General features: G+C 39.0%; 1 pseudogene; it reads right to left on the bottom strand.

Moving 5' to 3' along the window:
* LOC123829041 overlaps positions 1 to 12229 on the bottom strand; it is a 33310-nt pseudogene that overhangs the window by 18079 nt on the left and 3002 nt on the right.

The following is a 12229-nucleotide window of genomic DNA, read 5'->3' as shown; positions in this document are numbered from 1 at the left end:
ACTTACATTATTTATTTTCTCTATTTCACATAAAAAAAAAATTGTCCCTCCTGTGAAAGGCTTCCCAGTGTCACGTAACTAAGTAGGAAAACTGGGTTTATACTTAGGCCCTCTGACTGCAAACCCACTGCTGTGGCTCTGGCTCAGTTGTATCACCTTCTAATGTGTTTACCCAGCATGGGTTAAAATACTAGTTTTAACATATGCTGTGTGTATGGATAAAGTTATCAAGTTGCTTGAACTCTTCAGGTCTGAATTTCCTAATTTTCAAAATAGAGGTAATATTGATAACTATAAGAGTATTCTAAATATTTAACAAAAACAGTTATTAAAAGTGCTTAGCATAATTTCCAGACCCACATAATAAATGCTAAGGAATGATAGCTATTGTCATTTCTTTTGGGAAAGTGATTTGAAAGCCCAAAGCAAAATGCTTTGAGCTGACAGCTGGAATTTTCTGTGCAAATGAGTGTATCCTGGGAAGCAAGTTAATTGGGTACCGGTGACGAGTCGCGGTGTGAGAGCACTGGCTACCTGCAGGAACTGGGCTGAACTGTTGCCTTTTCTCTTAGGGCCAGGTAACAAAGAGCTCAGAAGGTTTGACTCCTGTCCCAGAAATTATGACACCCATGGTTTTCTTTTTCCTTCAGGGTCTGTGTGACTTCCCTTTCCTTTTATTGTCATAATGCTGACAAATTAGTTTAATGAGAAAGGATCTGTAGAGCGCCTACTCTACAGATGCTTGACTTGAGGTATAATTCCCATTTCCTGTACCCTTCCTCCCCACTCCTATCTAACTCTCCAGTCTCTTCTTAAAAAGCGCTTCTCCCTGGCTGGCATAGCTCAGTGGATTGAGCGCGGACTGCGAACCAAAGTGTCACAGGTTCAATTCCCAGCCAGGGTACATGCCTGGTTTGCAGGCCACAGCCCCAGCAATCGCACATTGATGTTTCTCTCTTTCTTTCTCCCTCCCTTCCCTCTCTAAAAATAAATAAATAAATATTTTTAAAAAAGCGCTTCTGCATCAGGCCCACAGTCAACGGTACTAGAAGATTCTCACCATCCTCATGGCACATAGTAAATTTTCAGCTCTGTGGGTTTTGTAAATTCTGTTCTCCTTGCAACAAATGTCCCCGTCTTTATTCATCTGGCAAGCTCCTACTAATCCTGCAAATCCCAGAAAATTGAAATGAGCTTGGCAAAGCCTTAGCTAATTTTCCTGGAGTGGGTGGGATAATTGCTACCCTTATCTGTAATCCACACATAATTCTTTATGCTCATTAATTATCCTTGGGGTTTAATATTAAAATTTGTCTATTTGCATGACTCCATCACATGACAAACGGTTGGATGGCAGAGGAAACAGGGTTGGTTTGTTTCATCTTTATATCCTCAGCTTGTAGAACTTACTGATTAACTGTGGAGCTTAATATACACACATACTTTGTAATTCAGTAACACACATTGACAGGGCATCCATATAAACCAATCCTTACTGTTAACATAAAGACTCATTATCTCTGAGTTATTGCAGGCTGCACAATATTGGGTCAAGTCTCTTCACTTTTCAAGCAATCATCAAGGCATCCTGTCAATAAAATGTTGTTTTAAAAACATTAGTTTGTGGCTATGAAAGTCTAAAATTTTGTAATTTTTAAAGGCATGGCTCTTTGATTTTATGAAATTCTTAAGACATTGAATTTGGTTGGGTTTATAATGCATATAAACAAGAAAAATGCAATAATTTCCATAACATGGTGATAATATAAGATATAATAGGATGTAGCCAAAGAACGGAGTCATTAGTTTGTTTTGTAACAAATAAGACAAGAGTGGCAACTGTGAGTTGAGGCATGTGGGGAGTTTACCTGGAGGAGATGTAACGGGAGGGTTAGGTAAGAAAGACTCCAGTGTTGTATTTGTGGGGCTCCAGGCACTGAGGCACAATGTGAGTATTAGTCCATCCAGTATACAGTTTTAATAAACATCTGCAGGTTTAATTTGTGTGCCATGATGGGAAACAAAAGACAGCTACAGGAGCAAAATAACAGCAATTCCCTCTGCATAACATAACAGCTGACGCATGTCATTACGCGACCTGAAAATGGCTTGGGTGAGAATGTGGGGGTAGCAAGCGGTGGTGGCTGCAGAAATGGAGGCCCAGAGTGGACTTGAGAGCAGTCCCGGCATTCTGACCTGTAACGCCCACGGTGAAAAGCCTCTGCCCCACCTTCCCTTTCTTTCACTCAAAGGCAGATTCTGACTCTCGATCACATTGAGTTTACAGGAGGCAAGTCAGTGATTTTCTTCTCCCCCTTTCCCTCAGGAATGCTGATTCTGTACACCCGTGGGTTTGCTGAGTAGTTCAGCCAGATATTTGCTTTCACAGCCCACGTGAGTAGAACTACTAGTCTCAAACTAAGGGTTTTCACCACCAAGTGGAATAAAAATAGGAATCAGAGGCAGGCATCATCACCAGCATCAAAGTGAAGTTTTTGTAGTGGTTTTGATGAAAGTTAAGGCTTTTTCTAACTTAGAAACATCCTTCCAAGCCCCTCCCATTTACTATTCTTCAATTGCAGGCCTGAAAGTTGTCTTTTCACTTCCTTTTTATTGGCATGACATTGCAATCCTTGGCATAGGTAACACACAGCCTGTACACCTAACAGACATTCAGAAATCAGCAGGGCTTGTTTTAACTCACGGGAGTGTTCTCTACTTCATATACATTTCACTTGGCAACCCCCCCGTTCCACCCCCCAGAGACCTGAATGCAATGACTAAATATTTACTTAAAAGAGACAGTAATGTCCAAGAGAAAAATTGTCGAATAACACCCTGTTTGGAAATAACTATGATCACTTGTCACAATTTCATGTAGTATTTATCTTCTTAACTCAATCCACTGAAATTGGAATTTAACAAACTTGGGTTTTCAAAGAGCCAAAGATGTCAGATAGACATATTTAGAAATAACACATTTTTAAATATTAAGAAACAGTTCTTTTTTCCTTCTTTAAACCAACTCACCTTTATGGAAAGGAGATGAATTGGTATTTATCAGACTTTTGTGAAAAGATGTGTATATTTAGCTCCATGATAGAAATAATAGTTCCGTCACTTACTTGCTGTGAGACTGTGGAGCAATTCACCTCCCTGACCCTCATTTTGGTCACCTGTAGCATGAAGATAGTAATGGAATCTGCGTTCATGCATTCAGGCTTTCATTCAGTCATCATTCATTGGGCGCCAACTACATACATGGTGTTGTATGTGCGTTAGACTCCACACCGATGTCCTATGGTTTGGCAGTATCTGTTGTCCAAAGGAGAGAGACTGAGGCTCAAAGAGCTGAAGCAATTTTCCCAAAGTCACACAGTTTAAAAAGTGGCATGACTCTTTTTGCTCATTCAGTGCTCTCTCAGAAACCATCTTTTCAAATGGTAGCTACACATTGTGTTCCCACAGCAGCAAATTCTCTATTCCTGTTTCAGGATAAACATCACATTATATACTACAATTACATGTAATATAAATATACAACACAATCACCCTTACTATATGTTGAGAACCTTGCAAAGTACTTTGCAGTAATTATTTCATGTAATATCACTACCCTATAAGATAGATACAATTATTGTGATGATACATTTGATGAGGACACTAAGAAAAAATGTAAATAAATTCCCTGAGGTCATATATGTGGCCTGTGGAAGAGGCAGGATTTTAATCTATATCTCTGTCTGACTCCAAGTTCAAGGTCTTAGTGATTGCTAAAATTCAGTTTACCAAGGACTCTTGAAGGACACAAAGCAGACAAGATGAGATCCATGTAAATAATTAATCAAGGCTGCAGAAGTCAAGGGATATAATAAATGGGTAGAATGTCAACATATGATAGATTTGAATATCAGTCAAGTGATCAGGGAGTATGTTTTCCAGATTGTACAACTCCCTCTGTAAGTTCCTGGCAGCATGGACACAAGGAGATCAGCTGGGTCCCAACACACTACGAGTGAGGTTGCCGGCGCTCGGTAAGTATGTGCGACTTCCTTGACTCATCCAAGATCTACCCCACACTGCTCTAGCAGGGAGTCTCTGAGAAAATAAAACAGTCTAGCTATTTGTTTGTTAATAGACCTCCCTTTCTCCTGATAAAATGGATGAAGCTATAAAACATTAAGTTGGTGTGGCTATCTCCCCTCAGACTATGAGACGTGGTTTCAGTTGTAGGGAAAGTGTGAGCTGGAAGTAATAACTTATCTAGCTGTGTCCTGGATGGTCATCTGCAACCCGCACTTGTTGCTAGAAAAATACACACGTAGATTTATAAGTTTGTCTGTATTCTTAGAAGGACTGTGTGAGATGTACATTTTCTCTGGTATTAATAATCTCTGTCCAAATGCAAAATCGTATCCTTTCACTGGGCCGCATGTTGCCGCCCTCACCGCCCCCCGCCCCCGCCACAGGCAGGCCTTCTCCAGCTGCGTGGACACCCTCCCTCGCTGGTGTTCCGTTCGGGGCGCTCGTGTCACGTGAGCACGGGAGTGTTTTGTTAGAAGAAATCTCCATTGCTGCTCTAATGAGAGGATATAATGTATTTATTTATGACAACAATAAACACAGCTGTAAAATGGACTATAAAAAATAAATGATGTGAAAATTTCTGTAACTAATGTGTCAGCTGTAACTGAGAAATAAATGATCCATCTGCTTCCCACCATCGATCCCCTATTTTCTTCGGTATATAGGATATTTAAAATGAAGTTAGCATTATTTATATTAATTATTCGCTAACAAAAATGCCACATTGGCATTGACTGGCTCATAGTATAATTTTGTCAACCTCTTAACATACTCCTGCTCTTTCCAACACCCTCAAATCTAATGAGCATATAAATTCCCTGCCTCCTTAATATTGTTTCCTTTTTACTTGGTTCTATTACATTCTGTCCATGTGGGTGACTTACAGGCTTTTGTGTAGTAAGTAGAACAATAATTTTTTATTATGGTTATGACTTCAAAGGAGAGGAAAAAATAAATATGTAAGTTGATGAGTAAATATATGGATGTTTTATGTGTATTAAATCATAAGATGTAAACTTTTTACTAACCTAGTTTCATGATAAGAGTCAAAATAGCTAATAGTCCTTAGAATCAATTAACTATATCACATATTTCCCATCAATGTTTTTAAGTATCTTGCAATGAGATATTCTATGTTTGCTCAAGGAAATTAGCAAGAATTTGTTTTGTTTTTATCAGTTAAAAAATTTTAACCTACTTCTAAGGCTAAAACCAGTTTTTCTGCCCTTAAGTTCCTTCCCCCATTTAGGTCTCAGCTCAGCAAATTATTTGCAACATTTTGGAGGGAATGCAACATTGCATTTGTGAGTGAGTTTTCTTCCACGATTTTATTAATTTAATAATATAAGTAATTATTTTACTACTGTAGCAGTAGAAAATATAGGTAAAAAAAAATTGAAGTTACCCAGATGTAACAACCCGTAAGAGCTTCTTGTTTATATACACAGTCCAATTATTTATTGCAATATAACAAACCACCTCAAAACCTAGTGCATTAAAGCAATGACATTTCTTTTGCCAACAATTCTGCTATTTGTGTGGGGCTGGTGGCTTGACCTCATCTTTACTTGTTGGCATCAGCTGGAGCAGTTTGACTGCGGGCACTGGAATCATCTGAAGATTCACTTGTTCACATGTCTAACGCTGTCTGTCTCCAGGACCTCAGCTGGAGCTGTGGCTGGAAAAACTACAGGTGTCCTTTCTGTGCAGCTGTTAATATCCTTCAAATACCAGCTGAAACAGGAAGTCTTTTATAGTGCCCTCAACTAGATCAGCATTTCCTCTATTGCATGCAGTTCTTGCTATTTATTTGCCATCATATATTATGATTAAATGCATGCATTATGTCTACTAAACCCTCTATTCCTTCAGAAGAAAAATATATCTTTAATCTTCTATCCAGTATTCCACTAAATACAAAGTAGAATTTCCATAAATATCTGATGAATTAATTTGTCTCACATTTCATTAATAAAACCCACAAAAAGATAGAGCAATTTTAATCCATGCCATTTAAATTGTCATATAAGGTCTCATAAGGGCTGCAGAAAATCCCACCTTCAGAGCTACATTATACTTCTAGGAAAAAAAGCCACATGGTATACATCATCTGTAGAAATTAAATAGGTTTAATTGGCTCATCTCAGTGAGAGGTCAGAATTAATTCAGATAAGTAGTTTCATTTATAGCACATGAAAAACAAACCACAAAAAAAGTGAGAATTCAAGGTGTAAAGACTGGAATTTCTGGCTTTGTGTCTTGTTGAATTAATACACAATAGATCTAAGGGGCTCCAACTCTTATAAGTGAAACAAAACAACACTACATTTATCCAAACATGTACCTATCCTCAGTTCTTTATCTGTTTCAAGATTTGGCTCAGGGCACCAAGATCACAGCAGAAAAGGACACTCTCTTCGACAAATTGTGTTGGGAAAACTGCATTTCCACATTCAAGGAATGAAGTTGGACCCTTATTTTACATCATATGGAAAAATTAACTGAGAGTGGATTAAAAATAAGACCTAAAACTATAAAACTACTGGACAAAAGCTTGATGAGAAGCAAAATGATGTAGGATTTCACTATGATTTCTTGTATTTAACACCAAAAGCATAGGGGAAAAAAAGCAAAAGCTGGCAAATGAGACTACATTAAACTAAAACATGTCTGCTCATCAAATGAAAGAGTAGAATGAAAAGTTGACCTAAAGAATGGGAGAAAACACTTGCTAGTCACATATGTGATAAGAAATTAATATCTAGAATATATAAAGAACTCTTACAATTCACCCACAACAATAACCCCCCCCAATTTTTTTAAATGAGCAAAGAAGTTGAAAAGACATTTATCCAAAGATATACAAATACACAGCAAGCACATTGTAAAATGCTCAATATTACCAGTCACTGGAGAGATACAAATCAAAACCACAGTAAGATATCACATCATACCCATTAAAATGGCCACTCGAGAACAAAAGCAAAACCAAAACAGAAAATAACACATATTAGTGAGGATGTAGAGAATTGTGCATTGCTAGAGGACATGTAAATTTTGCAGCCACTATAAAAAATACTATGGAACTTCTTCAAGAAATTAAAAACAGAATTACCATATGATTCCTAAGTCTCACTTTTAGATATATATCTAAACAGATTCAAAGGAAGATCTCAAAGAGGTATTTTCACACCTAGATTCACTTTAACATTATTGGTGGCAGCAACCCAAATGTCCATGCATGAATGAATGCATAAATAAAATGTGGCATGCACATGCAAGGCATATTATTTGACCTTAAGAAAGAAGGAAATTTCGTCACATGCTATAGCATAGATGCACCTTGAGGACACTATACTAAGTAAAATCAGCCAGTCACGAAAAGACAAATACCATATGATTGCATTCAAATGAGGTTTTTAAATTAGTCAGATGCATGGAAATAGCAAGCAGAATGGTGATTGCCAGGAGAAGGGAGCAGGGGAAACAGGAAGTATTGTTCAGTGGGTATAGAGTTTCAGCTTCAAGATGAAAAAGCTCAAGAGATTTGTTTCACAACAACGTGAATATACCTAACACCATGCAACTGTACACTTAAAAATTGTTAAGGTGGTAAATTTTGTGTGTTTTTTAACTATAATTAAAATTTTTTAATGTTGTTCAGAGTATGCAAAAATTAATTACCATGTTGGGATGTTAGTTAAGAAGGTCTTACATGGAACACCTGCTTTTTCATCAAAGACAGGTTTCTCATTCATTTACTCTAAAACCAGAATTCTAAATGCCAGTCACTGCCAATTTCTGAGACCAGATCTTTCAGTAAATCCAAAGTAAAATGTTTTTGTAAGATAAATAAAGCTGGGTCTTACTTTTAAAAAATTTTCTCCCATACTTCTCTTTTTGGGGATATAGTTCCTTGGATGCACATTGGCCAGGTGAACAGATCAGTTATCAACCTGTATGTTGAATGCCTACCATGTACCTGGTAGTGCTGAGACAAGAAAGAGAGGAACCTGCTGGGATATACCTTATCAGGCTGGGCAGGCCAGTCCTCAAGTCTTGGAGGGAGACTATAAGCTCCTTAAAGGTAGGATCTAAGTTTGCAATCTTTCTGTATTGCTGCAAGGACATCAGAAGAGGCCCACGTACCATCTGCATGCTTCGAATATGTAAAATGACTGACAAGGTGATAATGTGTTCCATCAATGTAACACATTGTAACACATTGTTTTGTCCGGCCAGGCAAAAGCTGCTTCTGTGTTCCAGACAAGGGTCTTGTTTCTTGACAAGTGAAGTGATCTCTTGGAAAAGGCCCTGACTCCATTGGTACCTATGAGGATGCTTTTGGCTGCAAAGAACAGAAGTGCTATCATAGCTGGCTTCAATGATGAACACAAATTATTGTGTTGCACAGTAAGAAAAACTGCAGAAGCCAGCAATTCCTGGATCAGTCAATACACATCTTAATTACGGCATCATGGCCCAGGTCCTTCCTAACTTCCAGCTCTGTGCTGGCTCTTCCAATGGCCATATAATGTGTGTGGTACTTCCTTCCATCTGGCATGTGCTGATAAGCAGCACTGTGCCAAAGAATGAGGCTGTCTGGTCTCATGGGTCTCTGCAAAAGGTAAAAAGATCTCTGTAAAAAGTAAAAAAAAAAAAAAAAAGCCTCTGCCCTGGCTGGTGTAGCTCAGTGGATTGAATGCTGGCCTGAGAATCAAAGGGTCATTAGTTCGATTCCCAGTCAGGGCACATGCCTGGGTTGTGGGCTAGGTTCCCCACAGAGGGCGTGAGAGAGGCAACCATACATTGACATTTTCTCCCTCTCTCTCCTTCCCTTCCCCTCTCTCTAAAAATAAATAAACTCTTTTTTTTTAAAAAAAGCCTCTTTTTTTCCAGTGTACCTCCCCAGCAGACCTCTCCTCAGATTTCATTGGCAATTACATTGAAGCACATTCATTGGTAATGGAAGTTGGATTACCTTGTGTTACAGGCAAACAATGTTTCCTACATTCTGCTACTAACCAGATGTACAATTTAAGATACATGTATTTTCTCTCTGGGACTCAACTTTCTTGTTTTTCCTACTGAGGCATACATGTATTTGCTGAGTGTTGGATTCTACGCTAGACTGCAAGGTGCTCAAACATGACTAAGGGGCAGTTGAGAATCTTGAGTAGGAAAAAGACATCCAGCATGTCATTAGATTCAACTTGAGAAGACACAGACCCAGAGCTGCTGGCAAGAAACCTGATACCTGTGGATCTTGAGACTAAAACTCACATGAGGTTGGAGTCAGGAGGTAGATAGAAGACAGACTGGGTTCTGAGGGCATAATTTGGGTATTAGATCACACTCCATTCAAAGCTAGGAAGTTGTGGAATTTTCCATAGAACGGAACAGTAAAATTTAATTGAATCAAATTTAAAGGGTCAACTGATAAAAATAACAAATCCATGAAGCTGGAGAAGCTCTGAATGTTTCAATAATAGCCAAGGAAAACAATGAAGACTCTCTTGGGAGGAAAAAAATAATAAATGAAGAAAATATTCTGCAGTGTAAGGTATTACTGGCCATCAACCGCCACCACAGTCAGGGGTTGACATTTTCCTCCAGTGTCAGCCCACAATACATATTTTCATGAAAATCAATCTGAAGGGAAATAGAGAGTGGAGCCAAGGTGATGAAATGTCATTTTCTTTGGATGCCTGAATTCCTTTAACCTTCTTCAGGTTGCTTCCCCACTGAGTCACACGTGGGCGAATGAACACAAATGGTTTTCATTACATGTGGCATCTCCTGCATGCACAGCTTAGGTTGTATCACAGAGATGGCTCTCAGCCAGGCTGAGATGAGATGTGGTGGCGGTGACGATAATGATGGTGACACGAATATGTCAAAAATGGTAACATTCACAATGTACTGATTGTTTCCCGTATCACAAACACTGTGCTAAAGGTATTTATTATACATATAATGTCATTATGCTGTTGCATCCATCCTGTTGAGGGGTGCTAAAACTCTATAAACTTAAGCGGCTTACTTATGAAACTAGAACTGGTAAGTGATACAGCCAAAACCAAACCAAAATCTGTCTGACTCCAAGGTGTGGCCTTTAACCTAATGTTGAAATTACTCCACATCTTGTTTTGAGGGAAACCCACGCATTTATAGTGTGTTGAATCCATGGTATGCACCTGGGAAGTATGATGGTCATGACAATGGAAAGCTGCCTATCCTTCTCTTACTGGCAGACAGATCAGCACCTGCTTACTTGGAGAGACTGTAAAGGGATTGGCTGGATGCCAGCTCAGTCTAGATTAGTGCCCCCCAACCTCAGCATTACTCATACTCGGAGCCAGATTATTATTTGTTGTGTGTGTTGGGGGGCTTTCCTGTGCCCCCTCACCTCTATTATCCTCTATCATCCCCTAAATTCCTGCCAGTGGCTCCCCTCCACCAGGTGTGACAACCAAAAGTGTTTCCAGACATTGCCAAGTGCTTTTCTGTGAGGCAAAAATCACATCTTGTTGAGAACCACTGGTCTAGATCCTTGTATAAGAAGTTATTGATAGGGCAGAGAGATTAAACATTGCTGTCTGTAATTAGAATGATCAAATTCCACATTGCTTTGAAATATGGTATGTCATGTTCCTATGGGTTAAAAATGTAAGTCTTATTAATTAAAAGAAAGACAAAGGCCACTCAAGATTATCTTGTCCGGTAACTGGACTAAGTCAAGGCAAGGACATAGCCATTCTAGTGTGGACTGTGGATGAATGACTACTTCTTAAGAAAAGTGTAGATCTGGGCCATACTTAAGAAATAACAGACAAGATTGGGGCTTGGCAGACTTCTGGACTGGCCACCAGCCGTGATTGTCACGTTATTCTAGGCAGCTGTGTGCTGGAGAGCAAGCCAGGGCAGCTTCAATGGGGGAAATGAAGCCAGGCTAGGTGCTAAGTGTGTTTATACTTTGCTTCATTTAGTATAACATACTGGTAAGAAACAGAGTATGTAATAGCCCCTTGAAGTAATTGTTATGATTCTCATTTTAGCAAACATAGACCTGAGATCCAGAGAAGTTAATGCTTCCCCCAAATTGCCCAACTATGTAGTGTAAGACCAATAGAGATTAAAACCCTCCCATGTTTTAATTCAGGCGAATGGGACAATTAGTAGCAACCAAGTTCTTTCCTTCAATAGGTAAGACAATAAGGAAGTTGTTACACTTTTTAAAAATACATATTAAGAACATTTTTGTTTTTCCTGAGATAATATTAATAAGTGTGAAGTGAGTGGAGATAGCCCGAAGGAAACAGGAAAACCGCTTTATGCCAGCAGCTCTTGGGTGTCATGAGTGTCCTAAACCACGTGAGTAAATATAAATACATGAACACATCCTCACAGCAATTGTTAAGCCTTGGATTAGTCAGCTCAGGGTGCCATAACAAAATACCACTGCATGCGTGGATCAAACAAAAGAAGTGTATTTCCTCACAGTTCTAGATGTTGGAAGTTCAAGGTCAAGGTGCCAGCATGGTCCATTTCTAGTGAGGATCCTCTTCCTGTCTTGCGAATGGCTGTCTTCTTGCTATATCTTGACACAGCCTTTCCTTACTGTGTGAGCACAGGTAGAGGGGGATGAAGACAAAATTCTTTGGTGTCTTTTCTTATAAACACAAATCCTAAGGGATCAGGCTCCTGTTTATGACTTCGTTTAACTTTAATTATTATTTTAGAGACCTAATCTCCAAGTACAGCCACACTAGGGGGTTAGAGCATCAACATATGACTTTCAGGGGGACAAAACCTAACAGTCCATAGTTGTCATAACCCTCCATCAAACTACATCTACGGGAAGACGAGTAATGGGAAGCCAGACCAGTCATCCTGACTGTGCCTTTGGTAACATCATTACTCTTACTTGATTTTTGTTTCTATTTTGTTGTTTTTTTCCATGTTTTATTGGGGAAATGTGGAGGGAACTACTTCCTCGTATATGAAGAAAAGCTTTTCTCTCAAATAAATGTGAAGGAAAAAAGCCATCTAGCCTCTCATCTTTGACCCCTTGCAGTGAGTGGGACTGAATCGAAACTATGCTACCTCTTATAAAAGGCTACAGCTAGAGGAGACTCTGGTA

Source organism: Phyllostomus hastatus, unplaced genomic scaffold (assembly GCF_019186645.2).
Source record: "Phyllostomus hastatus isolate PE091 unplaced genomic scaffold, TTU_PhHast_1.1 phas_scaffold_1066, whole genome shotgun sequence".
Taxonomy (NCBI): Eukaryota; Metazoa; Chordata; class Mammalia; order Chiroptera; family Phyllostomidae; genus Phyllostomus; species Phyllostomus hastatus.
The sequence above is the reverse complement of the archived record's forward strand: the minus strand, read 5'-3'. Positions and strand labels throughout refer to the sequence as shown.